Genomic DNA, 22568 nt, shown 5'->3' with positions numbered 1-22568 from the left:
ATATTTTTGTTTGTTATAGTTGAGTGAATTTGCATGTGATATTCATTTCTTGCTGCTGTTTTGACCATGGTATGAAGACATATTGTTCATTTCTACTGCAGTGTGAATCCTTATAGCATCTGATCTCTCTGTCATCTTTGTGCCCTTCCAGCACAACTACTACTAGAGTTGAGCTTTTTTAAAATAAAGAAATGAAAATAACTTTTATTCTTTGAAAAGGAGAAGAATTTGAATGAATAAAGACAACATAAAGAATAACTAGAATTCCTTCATGCTTTGGCAAAAGAGTCCTCTCCATTTTTTGCTAGTTGTTAACAGTTTGCATTCTAAGCTGGAGGAGAAAAAAAAAAGACCTTTTAATTTAACTCCATTTAATTCCTTTTGAAAAACTAAACCTATTTGAAATCTTGACAACCCACTTCATGACTATAATCTCTGAAAATGCAATTTAAATAAAAATATTCAAGGAGTGGGTACTTGCTGTCAATTTCTGCAAAGGCAGTAAGCAAAAAACCTGGTAGAAGTCTTAGCAGCTGGAAGCAAAGCTGACTAAAAGCCTAAAACAGTTTTTGACAGCAGTAGCTTTCATTTCAGATTATTAATTTAGTTCTTCTCGACCTCTAGTTCATTCAGTACTGAAAAACTGGTAGCTGAAAAAGCAGACAAACTTGCTTTCTATTGTTGAACGCATAAAGAGAATGAAGTATTAGGCATGTAAGAGCTACAGTTTCTATGTGTTTAAAGAGTTTGGTCATCAGAAATGTTCAGGTTGTTAACTACAGGTAATACTGCCACTGGTAAATAAATCCATTTAAAATTAAAACTATTGTTTGGCAGTTCTCCTGGCTTCTTATCCATACAGCACACTAGACATAGCACTGTGTAACTAATAGTGTATATTTTTGAAATGTTGTGTTGTGGCTTTTGATTGAATTCCAATTTCTACCAAAATTCAGTTACCATTAATTTAAAAAAAAAAAGGAAATAAAAATATATCAGTCACTGCTTTCTAATATAGTAACAACAACAGCAAAATATGACCAGGTGTATAAACATAGATTCTCTTCTGGCCTGACAAAAAGATGCATTAAATATCCATGGAAGGAAGCTGAGTGAAGGATACAAAAGTAACGCAGAGTTAAAATCCATGACTTATTTAAAGTTTCTTGCTTTTGATTTAAATTATGATTGATGTTGGTGGTTTAAACAGCTGTGACTTAAATCGATCTGCATTGATTCTGACCCATTAGAAAAGCAGTTTTGAGAACAGAGGTCACTTCAAAAGGTTCCTAGCAGAAATAGCAGCATTTCTTTTCCACATCTGGGGAGAATGGTGAGATCTCTCTCCAGCTGCCATTGTGGCAACCCATGTGCCATTCATAGTCTTACATTCAGAGTAAGCAAAGCTAGACTTTCTGTCTAGAGTGCAGATATGTGAGTCTTTTTAACATATATTGTTCTGTGCTCTTGTTTTTATTTAATACTCAGTTTACAGACGCGTTCAAACTGTTGAGCATCCTGGTCTCCATTCACCTCTCTCCTAAAGCAGATGGACAGACAAGGGTCGTGCCTCTTGGAGGTGGCTGAACTGCCTTTTAAACACAAGGTAGATATAAAGCCATGCAAGAATACCAGCTGCTAATTTGTGGGAAGCGATGATGTTAGTTGCTATTGCAGAGTTTACTTGATTTTCTTCAGATCAGGCCTGCTGCAAATGCAAACAATAAACTTAAATCACAGGTGGTTTGAGCTAAACACTCTGACTCTACACAGGAGTAGAGGACTATTCACAATGTAGCACCAACTTCATTTTTTTATTGCCTTCTATTTTACAGCTGAGAGGTGTGTTCAGTTGTATTGTAATTTGTACAGAAAAGCATGGACTAGGAGTTCATGAAGGCAAGGCACAGGGCTCAGGCCCCAGTCAGATATGCACTGTGAATGGCAAAGCAATCACGCTTAGTTTTCTGTATTTTTGTCATGTATATGAGGTCAGAGGATAATTGAAGAAACATGTCAGCACTTATAAAGTCAAACTGGGAATTAGATAAGTCTTTCCTGTTTTTAAGGTCTTGCTGGGTAGATTTCACACTGTAGCTTCTCTTTGATGTATGTGGCAGAAGAGATGGAAGCATATGGGAAGGTGGGTGAGCTCGGGCTGTGGTTTTGGGTGTTCCAGCTGAAGCAAAAGCTATTTTAACTTGTGGAACGAGAAGAATTTTTGGAAAGCTTTCTGGATAGAGATTGGAAAGGTCAAAATCCCATGGCTGCCTCTCTTCTGGAAGATTATCTTAGTCAATGTGTTCATGTAATCCATGTTTGTATTAAAATCTGTAGCACAACTTGCAGTTTAGGATTAGCTGTATTTTCCAGTCAGATATCTTGCATGAGGCAAGTCAGAACTGAGATGTCATATAAGTAAATGTCCCCAGAATGATTTTACCATGACAAGCAGTATAATGCAGGCAGATTACACTGTACAGATTTAAAGTCAGCAACTGGAGCTTTATTAAGTCTACAGAACTAATAAAAATTCATATGCGATAACAGGATATCTTGACTGTATATAAGAAGGCAACCAATCCCAGCATGAGGGTTGAATGACACATCCCTTTGATATAGGTAGAACTGCTTTTCTCAGTTTGTTTAAACACTGACATTCTTACAGATTTGGAGATTTATGTGTTGCTTAAGCTTTCAGATGTGGCTCCTGGCAGATCTTCTTTCTGTCTTCCGCCTTCTTATGCTTGCCAGATTATAAATGCTTCATGGGCTGCATAAGCCATTAGAGTGATTGTATGTGAGTGACAGACCTGTCTCTGCGTGCCTTTGCAGGAAGAACAAGTTGCTTAGAGCCCTTACTGTTCAGCACAAAATAGACCAGCTTGTGCTTTTAGCTGCAGAGAGCCCAAATTTAGCTTCAGGTCAGTTTCTTCTGCTTCAACCAAAATATAACCATGATGTGGAGACCGTTTTCATGGGTAAGAGCCTCATTAAGTTCAGTAAGGGGAAGTGCGAAGTCGAGTACATGCTGAGGGATGCCTGGCTGGAAGGCAGCTTGGAAGAAAAGGACCTGGGAATCCTGGCTGAACAGGAGCCAGCAGTGTTCTTTTGCTGTAAAGAAGGTTAATGGTATCCTGGGCTGCACGAGGAGTAGTGCTGCCAGTAGGTCAAGGGAAGGTGGCCCTTCCCCTTTATTCAGTACTGGTGAGGCCACACCTGGAGTGCTGGGCTTCCCAGTACAAGAGAGATGTGGACATAGCAGAGAGAGTCAAACAAAGGGCCACTAACATGGTGAAGCATCTCTCATAAAAGGAAAGACTGAGAGAGCCAGGATTGTTTAGCTTGGAGAAGGCTCAGGGATATAATCAATATATATAAATACCTGAAGGGAGGGTGCAAAGAAAACTGAGCCAAGCTGTTTTCAGGGGTGCCCTGGGACAGTACAAGAGGCAATGGGCAAAAACCAAACAGCAGGAAACACTTTTTTACTGTGAGGGTGGTCAAGCACTGGAAAAAATTGCCTGGAGAGGTTATGGAGTCTCCATCCTTGGAGATACTCAAAAGCTGCTTGGTCCTCTGCAGCTGACTCTAGGTGGCCCTGTTTGAGCAGTGGGGTTGGACCAAATCACCTGCAGAGGTCCCTTCCAACCTCAACTGGTCTGTGATTCTGTGATTCATCTTTGTGCCTTGTTGAGTATGTTGTCTGTGCATAATCATAGATAATTCTCAGATTTGTATATAGTAAACAAGCAGTCTCAGCACAACGCAAGGTCCTCCAGATGGGCTGTAATGTATAAAGTCTGATGACTTGGCAAATCTATGTGGGAAAGGATGTTCCAGGTATACCAGGCTTGGAAGGAAGACTAGAAAGGAAGGACAGAGACAAAATTGTGAGAAGTTGCAGATCAATAAACCTCTGACTCTGGAAATTGCCATTTCTAGACAGCTGAATTTGTGCTATGCAAGTCAATCACTAAAAGCATAGAAGCATATATACCTTAAGACATCAAATGTTCAAAACCTGATATTGACAGCTCCATCATCTGTTGTCATGTAGAGCTGTGTAAACAAATATATGTCCACATAGTGGGTGTTACGAGTTGTCACCTTCCAGAGAATCCACTAGTCCTCTTACATGCCCGTTGGGGTATCTTGTGGCAGCCAATAAAGACAAGTAAACATACTTACTTCACAGCAGTAAACTTTGCTATTTTTTTAAGACTAGCTGGTTTTGGAGGCTGTATAGCTGTGCATTCCCACTGACTTCATAAGGGAGAAACATCATTCTGGGCAAAAATGTATATCAGTGGAAAAATGTTGTTGCTGGGTCCAGGCTTGGAACAAGTTTAGCCTGAAACGGTTTGGAGTTTTCTCAAGAGAAATATAAAACTTCATTTTGATAAAGAATGTTCTTTTCCTTTGTGTTTTAAACTCACAAAGGTACCCAAATGTGGATTTAGGAGCCTATAGTTATGTTTTACTTTATTTTAGAGATTTTTCATGGCTTTTTCTTCATGGTATCAAGGAACTACCTTGCTAGAATGATTCTTGATAGCTAGCGTTGAGCATCAGTGTAAGCCATGGAAACAATGGGTCAAAATACAGAAACACAAAATGGCACTGAGAAGAGAAGCATCAAGAAAATCCGGGGAGTGAAAGACTGCCACTCAGAAATTGTTCTCAGTGAGGTGTTGTCCTTTGAGATTATTCCCAGTGCAAGGCTCATGAAGGTAACTAGCATAACTGAAAACAGAGATATGGCTTACCTCCCGAGGGATTCTATGCGCAAGGATTGTGGACACTACAGAATTGCCATACAAGTAGAAAAAAATCACAAAAAATGCACACAAGAAAAGTGTAATGGGTGGAGTGATAAGATGGAGAGTTTTTTAAATTTTATACTCTGTCTGTGTATTCCATTTTTGTTTCTAAGCTTTTCACTGATTTATTCTGGTGCTTTAATTGTTTGGTTTTCCTCATAAGGATATTGTTATTAGAGAAAGAAAATACCTCTGTATGGCATAGAATTGTTATTTTCTAACCTTCCAGATGGGAAATCATATATTTTAGAAATAATAGAAGGCTTGTGACTCCCTTAAGTCACAGTACTTAAGTACAATAACGACTTTGTTCCCATTAAGGGCTAATTTGTATATAGTATCCAGATTGATGGGAAGAATTAAAAGATGGATGGGAGATGCAATGCATACCAGTTTGTTTTACATGGTCTCATCCCATTAGAACTGTACTATATTGTTTTACATCTATCTGTCTATCTGCATGAGTTGTGTTACTTGCAGAAGTGGAATACAGATTACCTTCTACGGTCTAGATCAGCATGCATTCTGAATTGGGACATGTTCCAATTCCAATTCCACCTGATACATGTTTTGCGATACAGCTTTGCAGTTTTATGCCACAGCTTCAATTTAAAGACAACAAAACTTGTATACCTGAATCATCTCTGTCTCTGCTTCTGGGCTATATAGGATGCTGTTATCTGCTATCTGCATATCCAAAATGAACACTACTTCTAGGTGGCATAAGTCTTTTTCTGAAGGTGCACGTTTCTCTATGCAGGCAGCTCAGGATGATGAGACTTTTAATGAGAGTGCATTATGAAATACATAAATGTAGGACAGAGAAATTCTGTTTTGCCAACAGTGGGGATTTGAATTGAGGTCTTCTTTGTAATTTGATGAAGCTTTTCATGCAGTAGAGTGAGACTTCTGCAAGAGGTTTATTTGCTTTGGGTTTGGTTCTTGAGTCAGCTCCCTCTTGAAGGCAATACTGCCCTAAATTTAGAAGTTTAGCTCAGGGTAGTGAGGCTTTTTGCTGAGGAATAACCTGAAAATGTGTGTATTTCTCTTCATCATGGATACAATCTTCGTAACCAAGCAGTTCCATTTGAGTTTCATTATTAGAGTATGAAAACATTGAAGTCACATTTGCCATTAACAGGTGTGAGTCTGGTCAATGCCATAGCTACAGAATATATTTGTAGCTTGACAACTAAGGCAGTTGACTTTGTTACATTACTTCAATTTTTACCATTGCAGTCGTGCTTGTAGATGTAAGAGTGGCTACTGGGTAGTCTCCTGTTAAGATCTCATTGGTTATTTTTTTTTTTTTTCATAACAAAGTTGGCTGAGATACCAAGAAGGGCAATGAATCCTTTGGAATAAATATATTTAAAATAGGGGTTCATAAGTCATTGTCTGTGACCATAATTCATTGGTTTTCTTCTCGGTGGTTAACCATTAACTATTTCTGACACCAAGTGCATCAGGTAGCTTGTTCTTAGTATCAGGTGAGCCAAAGAGATTACTGGAGAGTACAGTCTGGACTTACTGAAAGAGCAGCCTACTCTGTACTCTGTATGTTTGTTTTCTTGATAGATTACTTACAGGTGACCTGCAGAAATGGGAGGAAAAAGTTGCTGAAGGGGCAGTTAACTTCTGAGTAAAGAATTAGAGATAGGGAAATGGGAGGTATTCTTAGGCTGCACTTGAAGGATTTAAGTTTTTGAGTCAAGCATGTGTCCATCTGTTAAGTTTTTGAGTCAAGCATGTGTCCATAAACCAAAAAAAATAGCAGCTGGGATAATAAAAAATCAAACCTAATGTGTTTACTTTTTGAGATGACCTTTGAGGCTAACTTTCACTGCATATTGTGACTAGCTCAAAGTGGTTGTCTGGTTTGGATATCTGCATAGTGCAATGGATGAAATTCCATTAACAGTCTTGTGTTTTCTCAGCAGAACATAATTTACTTTTTCATGAATTCTGCGGGGACAGGAATAAAACTGAAGGTGTGACTGGACAGTGGACACAGACCCTGCTTCCCTTAGAGGAAGCCTGCAGAATGAGCTCCAGCCTTATTAGATGCCAAAGAATCCACACATCAGCAAATTGTTCTATGTGCCCTCTAAGAGGGCAAGCATTAACAGGCATTAGTTCACAATGGATCAGAAAGCCAAGAATCCAATCATGAGTCAGAATTCTATGGAAATCCAGGTTTCATTACATCTTCTGTGGCAGAGTGATTTGCTTTTTCTAGGCCACAGTCAAGTGAGTATGATTTGTTGAGGATATATTTCCCTCCCATAAGCTAAAATAAATAAAAAAATATGAAGAACTGCTGGGGTTTTTTTGCATATGGAAATATTACATTGATTCAGTGTTGGCATGGAACACTTGAGCCCTTAAGAGTAGTCTCACTGCATCATAGCCAGATGAATCCCATGGGCACAGATTTTTGTTCCTTACGGAATTTGAATGCTGCTTTTCTTTTGCTGTGTGCATATGATGCAGGTAGATAGTGATGTTCTCAAATAGTGATGCTGCTGCTAATAACAGTGTGTTGTTACCAGTAGTTGAGCCTTTTAAGCGGTAAAATATGCCCATGAGACAGGGCTTTGCATTTTACCTTTCATTTCTGATATTTGATACAATTTGGCTTTCACATGTGTGAAAGTAGCAGAGCAGAAATAAGAGACTGGGAGAAGTCCAACATGATGATGTGGCCAAAAGCTTTTTTATCTTATTCTGGAATATTTTATAATGAAGTGTGCTTTTTGTTATCTTCATTGATTGTTGATAGGGTATTTTTAATTGCAGTCACATTATGAAACTGGTTTTAGGTAAAAACACAAAGTAAATCAAAATGATTTTGAGTGCAAAGCCATAGTTAAGTGAGTATGAGTTGTTGAGGACATACTTCCCCCAACATAGTTACCACTGGTTAATTTATTTATTGCTCTTTCTGATAACAAGGAAGCATTCAGAATACTTTGTAACTCTTGTCAAAAAAAGAGTTATGGGAAATTGTTTTATGCTGCTGCTGCTCATTCGGCAATCACCTTCTCTGTTGATTGTTGAATTTTATTTGAGTTGCAAAATAAAACACACTTACTCCTCTCAGTCTGGCTGGTGTGAAAGCTCTGTAACTGTTCTGATCTGTGCAGAAGTAGATACAAAGAAATCTATCAAAGAAAGTACAGTGGGATGGAATTGTCTTCCTTAGTCTCAGTACTTCCCAGCTGTGACCACTGCAATCTTGTCAGCTTGTTCAAATGTAATGCTGTCAAAACAGCAGCTTTTTCCTCTATTGAGGTTGTGTGGTGGACAGAGAGGCTCACTGAAAAAAAAGGGAACAGTGAGCCAAAACCAGTCTCACTTACTCTTCCTTACTTCTGGTAATATTTTCTGTGAAGAGAATATATGGGAAGTCTGTGGAGAACTTGCAGAAACCCAATGATTCTTTGTGTTACAGTGGGAATCAAGACCTGTAACTTTACTTTATAGATTGTACAACAAGTTATTTTTATTTAAGATATTTTTGAGAATGTAATTTTCTGTCCATTGCATTTGTCTTTGGGAAGACTAAAGTGCAATTGGACTCCAATGGGAAGCACTTTTCTCTTTTTCACTCTAGATTCAGTCAGATTGTTAAAGGCCCAGAAAACACAGAATGACTGCTACCTGAAATATTTAATCCATCCCAGATAAGCCAGCCACTCCTTGCACTTTTCCCTAGGTATCAGGGACATCAGCTGTCACTGTCACAAGTACTACTTGCACATTAGTAACATACATAAGTTCATGTTAGTATTTGAAATTATTTTAGCAGTTGTGAATCCTTAAGGCCTTGGATTGTTCTTTGCTGACCCAGTTGCTCCTCAGTCTGGCTTGTGGAAAAAAGAGATACATGAGCTTATCTTCCACTTCTCTCATGGCCTTGTCTGTCCTCCTGTTCTAGTAGCTTTCTCTCACCTTTTCTAGGGCTGCCCCTTTTCGGTTTACCTCCTTCTATTCTTCTGAAATCACTGCATCACAAATGGTGCTGTCTGTTTTATTATCAGTGCCTGTCTGAAGACTAAAAGTATACACCCCATGAATACTCACTTGTTAGTTACAGTAATTGCAAGAGCTGTTAATCGTTGCTGAGACTTAGAGTTGGTTGCTAGATGTTCTTTTGTCCCACTTTTATTCCAACATTTCAGATACCAAGATAACATCACAGCTCTTATCTGGCAACAGTGACTTCTTGCCTAGCTTTTCTGATATGAAGTTTCATCATGGTATATGAAAAAAATAGCATAATGGTGATGAAGCAGCCTCACATCTTTCTCATCCTATCTGTGATACTCTATTCTTTACTTCAGTCCTGCCTGTTTTAATATGGCAGAATTGGAATCTGAAGAAGTCCCATGACACAGTTCTCTTCTATGAGCTAATTCCTATATGTCTTAAGGTTGGTCTTTGATGATTCTTCCTTCCATATAAAGGCTCTGTGAATGAAAGCTCCAGAAACACTAAGGAGTATCTTTAAAGGTACAGGCAGATATAATGAGAAGCTGGATTTGTTCTGATGGTAGCTGGACCATGGAAGTTTATCAACAATGAGCAGGATCAGACCTCAGTACTCCCTTAACTAAACCATTCTGGCATCTGTTTCTCTGCAGGTTGCTTCTTCTTGTAGTGAGTTTGGCGGGAACATACTGTTAAAGCATTTTAGATAAGAATTGGAGTGTTTCCTTTTTTTTCTTGCTTCTACAATAAGTAGTCCTCAGTCTCCTTTCAGATAAGTCAGTGAAAGCTTTTGTTTTTTCTTGGAAGCAATGCAGGACTCAAAGACAGTTTGGAGCATGCATCTTTATTTGTTATGTGGTCTAATGCCACTGTCCTGTGTTTGCTTTGGGATAACAAAGGTATTTGTCCACCTGTAACTGGCTGAATTTTTTTACTGAATTTTCGTGTTTTTTCCTGAGCCAATGTGATTGCCTGTTTTTCATTTCCCTAACACAGATCTCCAGACAGAAGGGAAAAGTGAGATTCAGTTAATTGAAGAGTCATCTGCCTACTTTCTGATGCTAAAAACTCTTCTCACTGTAGCACATGGCTGCTCTCCTACCCATTTTTATTTATCTGCCCCCTTTATATAATGTCAGTCCTTGTTAGCAGTCTCTCTGAAGAGAATCAGGTTCAGCATTGCAGTATTTCCAGCAAGCTGCAGGTGGACGGTTTCACTTGCTTCAGCTTTTTAAAAATCTTTGAAAGTAATGAGATACAGATGATCCAGGCAAAGGATCTATAACAGATAACATCTTTTTAGCTGAAGACCTCTTGCCAGAGTATTTAAGAATATGTCCACTGGGAGATGTTATTTGCCAGGTAGTAGCTTTGGTATAGAACATACTAATAGAAGGAGATAGGATAGCTTTGAATACTACCAAGAAAAATGAAATCTGGACAGAATTAGTCAGTTGTAACAACAACTTTTTCTCTGGTAGACTGATTTTTTTTTCCTAATGAATGCTGAGCAAAACGATTCTTCCTTTTATTATCATTACTATTTTTTATCACAAAATTGTACTTCAGTACTAAGAAGAGCAGGTAATGCTGAGGGCAAACAACTTGTTTTCCTGCCTTTGTTCCTGTTGTCTGGTGTATTTTAGCATTAGCATGCTAGTTCTACTGAAAGCTTAAACAATACAAGGTCAATGGGAACTGGAAGCCATGCTACTATCTGATGTAAAATAAGTAAAGCTGGAAGTCAGTTTTACTCCTTAGTCAAACGTCAGTGGTGCCAGAAGATGTCATGAATTAGAGAGGGGAGTGAATCCCCTAGAGTTTTGTGCTGGTTTAACATACAAATTGACCAAGAGAAAAATGCTCGTGGTGGTCCAGCTTACTCAGCACAAGACTTACTTCACACGTATACAGTGATTGGTTTACAAATAACTCCTGTAGGTAGTTTTTTCGCTCTGATTCCTTGCACCTTTTCTCAGAAGCGCCTCTAACAGCTGAAAGATATGAGTGGATTTGCAGAATGTACTTTAAGCCCTTGTTAGCATCTTTTGAGCTGATGGAGAACACTAAGTGTCTGAGATCCTGTGTTCTTGGTTGTGCCATGTGCTACATCTTCAAGAGAGTATCTTAAGTCAGGGTAACTTCTTTGGGGCTGGAAAGAGTCCTTTTAGACTCTTTAGACACTCATCCAAATTTGGTTGCTGACTGTTGACCCAAGTCCTTGAAACATCTGATTTTATTTTTTTTTTTGTTGCTACTGCTTTTATTTGGTATTAAGAGAGAGATCAGAATCCAGCAGCTGTGATTAAAATAAACAGAGGATAAAGAGGCTTCAGGAGAATTGGCTCAGGAAAAAAAGAGGCAGATTAATAAACATGTGACTTACAGAGGTGCCTAGATTTCATGAAGTTATGCCAGTGAATGCTAAACATTGTAGATGTATGTTTGACCAGTGCACTGACCAGAACCTGACTGTGCTCCTTGTGGGGCAGAAAGCATCCATGAACAAATAGGTGGGGACATACATCTCAGAAAAAAGTACTACAGATACATGCCCCTGCCATTGTGCGAATACATATCAATTTAGCATATAGTTTTAAACAGCCATACAGTTCTGTTTTCAAAAAGCTTCAATGCAGCTGCTCTAAAATTAGAGCATTGGGGGAATTCAACAGATCATGACTCCATTTGTTTTTCTCTCTACTCAATGGAATAAAATAGGATTTCCTGTCTTGTCTTGATACATTTCTCTTGGGGCTTTCATCTACTGGAATTTGGACTATGTGCTGTTTGCTGTTGTGCTGATATCTTTAAAAGTAATTGAGAAGTCTCCTTCCAGCTTCCAAAGCCTTGAGTGCTGGTTCTGTCTGTGAATCAAATTGTTTTGGAAAGAGAGAGAATTACTTTTAATAGAAAGACAAAAATATTTTTATTAGCCAAACCATGTTTGCTAACATGTACAAATCTTGTACTTCATTATGCATGCACAGGGATTAGTGATTCCAGTAAAATATTCTCCTAATTAATCCAAGAACTGAAAGAACAAAATTCAGTTCTCTTTCTGTTCTGCAGGTCTAATGGGATTAAGCAGCAACATGTATTTGCTTTTGCTATCAAACTCAGATGTGCATATTTCTATGGAGCAGGTAAATTCAGGAAATCTTTCTGTCAGATTGGTTTTCAGATTGGATTCTCATTTCAAGTGAAATTAACTTTATGGAAATAATTAGGAAAAGCCCTAAACTTACATCTCCTAACAAGTAGCTTCAAAAGAGGTGCATTAAAAGACAGCATTTGCTGCCTGTTTTCAGTTTGAAGTCTGTGTAGAGAGGCTCATTTGCAAGAATTAAAGAGAGACTGAATTTAATACCCAAACTTTGCATTTCAGAAAGATATCTTTACAGTTATGTGTGTTTAGGAAATAGGGCTTAATGCTCAGAACTGCTTTGTTAGGCTGATGGATTTTCATTCATTACGATGAATTGCTTAGAGAATTGTTCTGCTCCTATCCCTTTGCTTACTATTTAGAGAATGGTTTAATATTAAGATTACATATAATGCTTAGTTACTATATCTTAACAGACTTGACAACAATAGTTTGTTTATCAAGGGCAGCATAACTGCACATTCTAATACATGCATAAGGTTAGTGTTTCTGTAGGAACCACAAGTCCTTTATGGGCTTTATGAATTATATAGCCTTTACAAATTATATAGCCTTTATGAATTACATGTTAAATACCCACCTGATCAAGTCTCGTCTGTGGAGTGACTACATAATTCCTTTTTCTGTATTAGTTATTCTCTGGATGTTATGTATGTTATCTGTGATATTTTAAACTCCTTTTGGTCTTTGTGTGTTTTTCTGTTCAGCAGATGACTAGGGTCCTGCCAGTCCTTCTGATTTCAGGAATCTCTGTAGCTGATCTATAATTTTTAATATTTTTTTTTCTTAGAGACCTAATACTGTTTCCAAGTTCTGCCCCCATTCACCTGCTGTCTGTTATGACTGAGAATATTGTGTGGTATAGGTGTTGGCAACTGTTGTATCAGGAATTGCTCTGTTACTATCCTTTTATCAAGTTTGTGGAAGACTTACCTGAAAAATCTTAGTGATAACTATTTATTTCTCCCCAACGAAGTAAATATGGTCATGATTTGATGAATTCTGCCTGTGAGAGCAAAAAAACTGAGAAAACTTTTACTAAGTATGTGCATCGCAGGAATGTTAGCATCCTGTACATTGTCCAGAATGTTTCTTGTCAGGGTAAAAAGAGCCACGCCATCACTCTCAAAAGAAAATACATGATGAGCTCAAGGGTGTGTCCCTAGCCAAGCAGATGTATCCTGGCAAGGCCCTGATCTTTTTAGAGGTGTTTGAAGATACTACAAATGCACTATATGGGTTCCTGGTTGGTGATTTAAATGCTTCTACCCAAGAAGCTTTTAGGTTACGAACTGATCTTTTACCACCAGAGTGGCCTGCCATTTACATATTGGGGGGGTAGGGGGGTGGAAGGGGCGGAGTGGAAGACTGGTGTTTGGCAATAAATAGAGAAAGAGTCAGACTGTCACCATGTGTTGCTATTTGTGCAGGCTTGGGAACACGATGTTCTGGTGTCTAAAGAGTAATTTCTCCCTCCCGGAACTGTTGATCCATTCCCCCCTCCCCCAGCAGAGAAAAGCAATACTCTGTGCAGCTTATGATGGCCTGATAAAAGCCATTTCTGAAACTACCCTGAATACCTTGAAGGGGAACATTCCATTAACACCCCACCAAATAAGTGTGCTGAAAAAGGGCTGCAAATGGATTAAAAGCCTGAGTAGTAAAAGTTTGTCCTTCAAAAGAAAGAAGCTACTGGCAAAGCAAACTGGTGGCTTTATTGAGCCTCTTCTAAGTTTTGTTCTTCTGCTCATATGGGGGCTTTTGTGAAGTAGTGATGGAATATATGGGAAAAATATATCTGGTGCTTGCAATCAACTGGAGCAGCTAAGGGTGCCACCATTGCCCTAGGAAAACATGGGAACCAATAAAGTCCACTCTTTGGATGCTGAAATAAGGGACATTTTCCAGAAACAAGGCTTGGCGGCCTACAAGAAAGCTAGGGTGTGTACAGCAGCTCGTTACAAGTACCTGGCACATGTGAAGCACAGCAATCAGGAAGGAAAGAAAATGACACTTGGTTTTCTGGAAGGAAACAAGACAGAAGTGGAGAACCCCTGGATACTCTTGAGGACCCCAATCCTGTTACTCAGGAAGTGTTGGATAATGTGCATCCACTGTATCGGAAGAATGCACATGTGCTCCTAGGTAAACTACGGCAACACAAGCATATTCCTTGGGACAGCAAGGGAAGTTTTGTATACGAAGGAGATATTGAGCTTACTTGAATTAGTTCGATGTATCCTTCGGACCCCAGTGCCTTCTAGCCTGAGAACATGTGGAATGTTTTTATGAATCCATGGCTGTGGTGAAATGTCCCGTCTTCTGTCATGGATCATAGAGCAAACTGGGATCTTTTGGACCAACTAAAAGTGACTGAAGAGGATGAGGATGCAAGGTGCACATCACCTAAGAAGAGAAAGAAGCCTAAAGCCCGGTGATTCACCCTGTTAAGTTTACTGTTGAAAATAAAATTCATAAAATCTTTAACCTGTGCTGTCTATAGTGTCTGTTTAAAAATGTGTTGGGGTGGGGTTCAAGAACACACACAGCCTTGTGGTTGGATTATAAGTTTTATTTACAGAATACATTTATGAAAATTATTACAAGAGGTGCAGGTCTGTATCTTGTGAAAAATATTTGGAGGAGCTCTGGTTATGGGAAAAGCTTCATATTCCTGTTTTACAAAGCACAACACCGTCTGGTCATTTTGTACTGGCTTGTTAAAATATTTAATGCTCCTCCTCAGTGTAGCTGTCCCTCTGCTAGTCCCACAGAAGATCACTCTGATACCTCATTTCAGTTTTTCAGGACCATCCCAGCAGTACTGCTGGGGATGACTCTAGGAAGTGGGTAACTGCTTTCTCTGGCAGATGAATTAAGGAGGTTCAGCATTTGCACAGATTCCAGTTCTGTGCTTTCTGTTACACATAGGCTATCAAAGGAGATGTAGAAATAATTCCTTTGTGTTGCATCGATATCCAGTTAATAGGAATGTTGTAGAGTTTAAATCTTTGCCATATTGTTATGGCAGTAGCACTAAATAGATATTAAGTGTATTGACCTACTCCCATTCTTCATTCTCATTTTCTAGTCTATGGCTGAAGGAACATCTCAGATTTTGGTGTCCTTGCTATATTTTGGATCATGTTTAGAAGATGATCTTGCTTTGCAAGAGACTTTCTCTGAGATTTTCAGCTGTTAAGCCCCAGTTTTGATTAATTTTGTGGATTATCAGGACAGAGCAGGAAAATTTATCTGGTCTTACCTGAAAATATCCTTTAAGCACCAGCCCTTTCCAGAGATGGATGAACCTCCCAAATCCAAAGATGGCTATCGGCATCCAAAACTTAATTTGCGGAAAGTATATCTCTGTTTTGAAGTGATAGAAAACATGTAGTTCTCATCTATGCCTCCTTCCAGAACAGTCATTCCGATCTGTAACTCAGGGAGGAATACTGCAAAAGAAAAAGATGAGCACCTCTGTCTGATGGTAAATGTATAGAGTGGCTCTACTGCTGAGCTTTGAGTCCCTTTTCCCCTTTAAGTTGCCTGCCACTTTGATTAATATTGTGCTCTCAACACAGCAGTTAATGCACTGTGGTAGTTTGAAAAATCCTGTTATTTGTGGTGATAATCCTTCTGAACAATCTAGTTAGTATCTGCCAAAACGTAGGTTAATGTGCATTGAAACAAGAACAGGGACTGCTGTGTCTGTTGAGATGGGAAGACAGGGTGGTGGTTTTTTGGACAGTATCTCTTACTGGTTTTGAATCTCCACATCATACTGGTTCCAAATGAAGCACCAGATCCAAAACGCACAGAAGATGTGAACTCTTCCTGCTGATCTGATGAGTTTTTGAATCAGGTTTCCAGCTGCTGAAGAAGATGATGTCCATCTTTATGTCTCATTGAAATTTTCTTTAAAAATTCCTGCATGGTGGGAAAGAACAGCCTTTCATAATGTTTTCCAGGATGTGCTGCTTCTTGATTCCATAGAAAACCTGTGAACTCATTAAGATACCATAAATGAAGGAGAGGGGAAAAAATGAACAAACAAGGACAAAGTGAGAAGACTGTGCTGCTTCATAACAGCCATTCTCTTCTTCATCTCTGCATACTGACTGGAACAGAGAGAAAATATTACTGGCAGCTTTTCCAAAGTGTTGCTGACCCCAACAGAAGGGAGGGGTTTTAAGTCAAGAGTTTAAGTTAAGAGTCACCTGGACACTGGAAAACCTTTCTGTACTAGGCTTTGGTGGTGCATTCTGCTTGTTCTCATGACTTCTTCCTGCTTTTCCTTTTGGTGCAGTTCATCTCCCTGTTCACTTACTGTTTAAATAGAGGCCTGTCAAAGCCTAATTCAGAGTGTCGTTTCATCACTGCAGTTGTTCTGAAATCAGTTCCCAGCATTGACAATTACTTTCCCAGTCATGCTGTTAGTAATTCCTCATAACAAACCTCCTGTGCTTTTGGCCATTTTTATGGGGACCATATTTAAGCTGTTCCATGTATTTTTCACTGTATCATCTTTGCTTCAAGGAAGATTGCCTGTTTTAACACAGCACAGAGGAAGGTGGGGAGCTTTATGTTCTCTGTAACTGGGTGACAGATGGCCCAGGGCATGTTATCCAAAGTGGAGGTACAAACTGAGACACTTGCTGCCTCTTTTTGTCCCTACTGCTTGTCTCTCAGTGTTTGGTTTCTGTATGTCCCTGTTCTATTCCAAGTCTATTAAGAGCTCCCCTGGTCTTTAACCAGGAGTAGAAAGTCTGATGTCCGGAATAAGTCTTCCCTCTGCTCTTTCTCTCTCACACACCTTTTTGTGCAGCTTTTCCATCACACGTTGTGTGCATGGGATGGAATGATGGCAAGTCAATAAGAATATGGCCTCATCTCTTTTCCTCTTGGTAGTGTCTTCCTTATCAGATTCCTGTTTCCTGATGCTGTTCAATTACTTATTTCAAGGGTAATTCTATCAATATTATTCTATTAATAGACCTTACCAGAATGACATATCCTACCCCTTCTTTACCCCAACTAACAAGTTGCTGCTTGGTAGTTTTGCTGGATTCTGCATGCATTATCTTACTCTGAAAAGCATGAAATGTCATTATTCGTGTATGTGCTAACTACAAATGCTGTTATCAATAAATAAAATTATCTAGCCTTACTGACAGTTGTGGCCACAATACTTGATTCTTGTAATCACCTATGGCATAATTTGCCAATTTACTTCTCAGTTATGTGAAGCAATATATGCTACATAATGCTTGCTAATATCCCCCTTGTTCCTATTATTAGAAAAGTTAAAGAGACAGGCTGTTTGGTTTTCATACTGACCTCTGGAGTTGTGAATATTTCATTCACATCCTGTCTGATAATTCCTCCTAGGCTGGATAATCCTGTGCACAATCTCCTTCTGTACAATTATGTCAGTCTTGGCATATCTCTGACCATGTGTGTTGTCCTTTCCTAGGTCTTGCAAACTCTTACTATATTGTCTTTAAGACAACTAAATCTGCATATGATGCTCTATTGTCAAAGTTTGTATTGTTGTATTAGTTCACACAATGCTCAAAAATCCAGAATAAAATAAAATAGAATAAAAAAATCCCACCCTGATGATAGTACTTGCCAGAGAAATACTTGGTTTGGGGTTTCTCTCTCTGAGTTTATCTGGAGTTCTAATTTCTCTTGAAGCATTTGAGACTCTTTTTAATGTTTCCTAGAATGCTGTATGTTTCTGGGCACAGTGATGATGGAAGATAGATGTTGAGGTACTGAAGAGAATTCGGGCTTTGATAATGAAATAGCAAAGTGAACGAGAAACTGTGAGGAAAGTTGGTGTTCCTTTTTTTTGATTTTTCAAGCTCAAAATATGCATACCATAGCTCGACTAAATTACTCTATAAGTAAGAGTGTCTGTGTCAGTGTATGTGACTGACTTTATGATAGTGTTCTGCAGTTACCTTCATGACATAAACACTGGGGGAAGGAGAGATTTGATGGTTGCCTGGAGGATGATAATTTCTAATCATGAGAAGGAAATGAGCAAACATTTTTTGAGAAGAAAAATCCAGTGAAATTTATTACGCTGTTGAACCATTTCCCTTGTGGAAGGAATGTCAGTGCCATCACTCTCATGCAATTAAATACCAAGCAGCATATATTATTTAATTATATGGTGAAAAAGGAATTAATGAGCTGATATGATATATTTTTACTGCTTTCACCCTCCAGGATTCAGTTGTACCAAACAGAAACAGGTGGATCCTGTGAGAATAAATAGCTGTGAGAACATTTTTACAGTGTTCACATTGTATAAAAAATGAGATTGATAGAGAATAAATTGTCAGGGAAAGCTATTTTATTGCTAGAATTCTAGCTGGCTTTGGTACGGTTGTATGCAATTAAGTCCCAAGGCAGTGGTATTATTTTGGATATTTTTAAGAAGCATGAATGAAAAAAGTGTTTGGCCTGGGACCTAAGGTTTAAAGCATAAATTTTAGCATCAGCAGTACTGCTGCTCAGTAGAATGACAGAGATAAAAACAGAGAAGAAAGCACAAAAATTGAGGAGCTCTGGAGAGGAGAAAAATGAAATTTGACTTAAACTGTTAGTTCTATTTGGTATGGGATGCCACCTTGTGGAAGTTTTTAGTATGTCATATCTTTTATCTTAATAAAAGTATTTTGAAAGTGTTCCTGACTATTTAATCTTTTCAGTCACTGCAGATAATCCTGTTTGCACAGATCAGCCTTGCTCTTTAATAGCCCCTCCACCACCTGATTTTTTATGTAATCTGAACTTTCTATGTGATTTAGGGATGAAGAAATCTTGCTTTGGGAGGTAAAAAGTATGTGAAAAGGCAAAATTCCCCTAGCTTGCCCAGTGGGCCTGGGAATCAGCCATGGTGAGAGCGTGATCAGTGCAGGTACTGTGGTATAATTGTAATACTGCGCTGATGTGTGTTGTCAGAAAGCTCTGAAGGGAACTATAACCACATTGTGCACTTAGGCATGTTAACCCAGGCATGTTAACTACAGCAGTTGGAAAGGAGTTATTCCATGGTTGTCTTCAGAGGACATTAGAATTGCAGGAAGAAAGAGCAAATCTTGACACATCTGTTACCTCAGCTGACACACCACTTCATTTCACATTGTAAAGGACTCTTCTCCTAACGTGTTCAGATGTCTGGCATTTAAGTTGTATCTCCTTAGTGGTCTGCCTAGGGACAGCACAGGTGTGTTGCTAATCCACAAGACCGTTGTTGCAAACATTTCATATCAAGTGTTGAATGCTTCTTCCCTGCTAGAGGCATTGTGGAAAGGTGAAGGTGCAGTAGGTGACTGGTCTTCTGCCAGAAAGCAAAGTGTTTTGCTCCTGAGTTTACCAAAATACTAGGGCGACTACCACAGGCAAGTGAAGAAATTATCTCTCCTGTATAGAACTGTATTTAGAGAGTCTCCTGAACTGAGATCTTGTTAGAGGGATAGAGGCCATCTGTCCATTTTTCTTCTCTCCAGCTTTGATTCTGCTCTTGGTCCTTTTCTGTCTTCATGTCCATCCTATGGAGCACCTGTGGGCCTGTCACTTTCCTTATTTTCTACACTTGAAGGTAGCTCTCCTTTCCCTCATCTAAGCAATTAGCTGCTCATGACTTTGTCTAAAGAAAAATAAACATGAGCTTTCTGGAGTCATTTCATAGCAATGTTTCTTTTTTAGACCCAATCACTGTCAAGGATTGTGCTGGGTTTTTTTCAAATGGTAAAGAGAAGCTGGTAAGGGCTTCTTTCTTCTACCTCTTTGACAGAATCATAGGATCGTTTAGGTTGGAAAAGACCATCAAGTCCAACTGTTAACCTAACACTGCCATCTCGACACTAAACTATGTCCCTAAGCACCTCATTTACCCATCTTTTAGATACCTCCAGGGATGGGGACTCTTCCCCGGGCAGCCCGATCCAGTGCTTGACAACCCTTTCTGTGAACAAATTTTTCCTAATGTCTAACCTAAACCTGCCCTGGTGCAACTTCAGACCATTTCCCCTCATCCTATTGCCTGTTACCAGGGAGAAGAGGCCAACTCCCACCTCGCTACAGCCTCCTTTCAGGTGGTTGTAGAGGGCAATAAGGTCTCTCCTCAGCCTCTTCTTCTCCAGATTGAACAACCCCAGTTCCCTCAGCCTTGTAATTGGAGTTGGATACTGAGGTGCAACTCTTCAGGGGCTTATCTTTCTGTTGACTTCATGTGCTCCTTTTCATCCTTTGCTTGCCCTTTCTCTGTAAGCTTTTTGCCCTGATCTTGCTCTTACCAGCACCTTGTTTATTTGTAATGTTCTATTGCTTTTGGCCTGATGATTCCAGAATTCACTGCCCTCTTTAAAAATACTTGAGCTAGGCCTGTGATTTCTGAGCCTAATAGAGTATGAAAGTCCAAAGAACACGTTTGTGAATAACCTTTAAAGTCTGAATTCAGGTTCTGAAGGTAAGTTACACTGAAGTCTTTGGTGGGAACTTCTTTGGAAACATTTACAGTCTCATTCATGGAGTGTTATGAAGTCATTGATTGAAGTGCCATCAGCTATTGGCAATGTACAGCCCTGGCAGCTTAGAAACGCCATTTAAAAGCTTAAATGAATGTTGTGTGGTGAGAGCTGCTTCTAACCTCCTGAACCATCAAGCTCTCAGCTTGAGCAACTGCCTTCAGTTCCTCTAACAGTTGAAGCAGCTGAGCCACAAAGCGGAGTCCTGAGAGGTCTTGAGGCACCAAAACTGCCACAATTTAAGGACAGAGTAGACGAAATGTAAAGCAGGAGCAATAGAGTGACTGACTGCATGAACTGCAGACAGTTTAAACCTGTTGTGATGTCCACTGGGTTCTGCAGTAGGATGTGATCAGGAAACTTCTGTTTTGCATCCCCCCCCGGTTCTTTACTACCCCAAGTTCACATTGACCTTGCTGACGTACCATGAAAGACAGTGATAAATCACTTCAAGACTACTAATTGGAGAGGACAGATCTGGGGGAAGAGGTGAAAGTCTTGTTGCCCTTTCCTGCCAAATGCATGCATGTGTGTTTTGTACCAGTCTTGTCACAGGGACAGTGTGACTTTTTCCTGCTACGCACACTCATGTTGCAACTCTGTGTGTGTTCCAGCCCAGGAAACAGATGTGACACCCACACCCAATGATGCAAAGCTCCCCAGCTCACTCTGTGGAGTTATTGTGTTGAGTTTTGGAAGCAGAGGTGCTTCCCAGCCTCCTTGCAAGAATGCTGAAAATTTCCCCTGTGTTACCCAATGCATGTGCCTGTGAGATTCAGAAAGTTGTGGGGGTGTTTCTTCCAGATAGGCTAGAGTCTGTAGCTCTTCATCATGCCAGATTAGTGTTCATCACAAGGCAGATTGAACCCTATTTTAGTGGAGGTACTGTTCTCTGACCTTGACTTTCCAGTTTGAGTAAAAGTTGTAAGTTCATGAAAGCACAATGGGGTGGGCTGGGTGTGCTGAACCTACTAGATGGCAAGAACTTTTGTTCCTCGCTGCTGACAGGTGAGCACCAGTAGCTTTGGGATATCACCGTGAGTAATAATTAGGTGCTGTTTTGTTTTTCCCATGCAGTGGTCCAAGTAAATTGGAAAAAAATACTCTGAGTTGAGGTGTGTGTGGGGGGGTGTACTCTGATCCCCCTCCCAGTGAAGATGATGTGAATTTCATCTCTGACCTTGGCAAAGGTCAGATTTGGCAGGAAACTGCAATAGTACTGTTTAGCAGCTCACAGATTTAATGAAGGTACAACTAAATCCCACTTCTGATTTCACTGCACAGTGATCATAGATCAGATGGGAAGCTGTATAACAGCCATTTTGAGCAAGTACTAAAAGATGGTCAACTTTTAGGCCCCCTGTAGTGCCACACTTGGCCATTGTTCTGAAGATCTGCCCCATGACTTAGGGCAGACTTATTTCCTTAACCAGGTGTGGCATTGTTAAGAGTGAGAAGCAAAGTGAAGTTAATTCTATGTTTTATCAGGGCCTTTGCATTTCATTCAGGTTCTCTCACTGACAGAGAGGAGCAGAAGTTGAGCTGCCTGTAGATAATAAAGCTAGAAATCTGATTTTTGTGACATTGAACAGTGGCAAACAGCAGTAAAGCTATGAGAACTCATACTAAAACCCAGCCTGGCTACTGGGACTGACCATTCTATGACAAATATTTATTGAAAAGATACTATTAATTGTAATTATCTCTGGGACTTCCTTGCCTGCCCTAGGATAAGGGAATACTAGGCTGCATACTCTGAGACGTTGTAGATGACTGCAGAAATAACTGTAATGGAGCATTCTTTCAAATAATGTTTTTATTTTCCTACAGAAAAATTGCATTGTGTTGTGGTGTTGGGAGATCCATGGGTAGCCCTGGTTTCATGTGCTGAGTCTTTAAAAAGAGAATTCTGCCATCCACTGGCTTTTGAATAGATTTTTAAGTATAGGTGACATGATCAAGTCTAGGTAAGAACATGTAGTTCCACTTTGCTTCAGCACCAAGCCAGTGAGATCGTTACTGCAGAAGTTACCTCAGTAT

At 39.5% G+C, this 22568-nt stretch overlaps 1 protein-coding gene across 2 annotated transcripts in view; it reads left to right on the top strand.

Annotated features, from left to right (window-relative positions):
• The window catches only part of TSPAN9 (tetraspanin 9), a 174664-nt gene that overhangs the window by 142708 nt on the left and 9388 nt on the right, over positions 1–22568 (top strand). The gene's annotated exons all lie outside the window — the stretch shown is intronic.

The sequence above is a fragment of the Egretta garzetta genome, unplaced genomic scaffold (assembly GCF_000687185.1).
Source record: "Egretta garzetta isolate BGI_Z169 unplaced genomic scaffold, ASM68718v1 scaffold797, whole genome shotgun sequence".
Classification (NCBI taxonomy): domain Eukaryota; kingdom Metazoa; phylum Chordata; class Aves; order Pelecaniformes; family Ardeidae; genus Egretta; species Egretta garzetta.
This window is presented reverse-complemented; position numbering and strand designations above follow the sequence as displayed.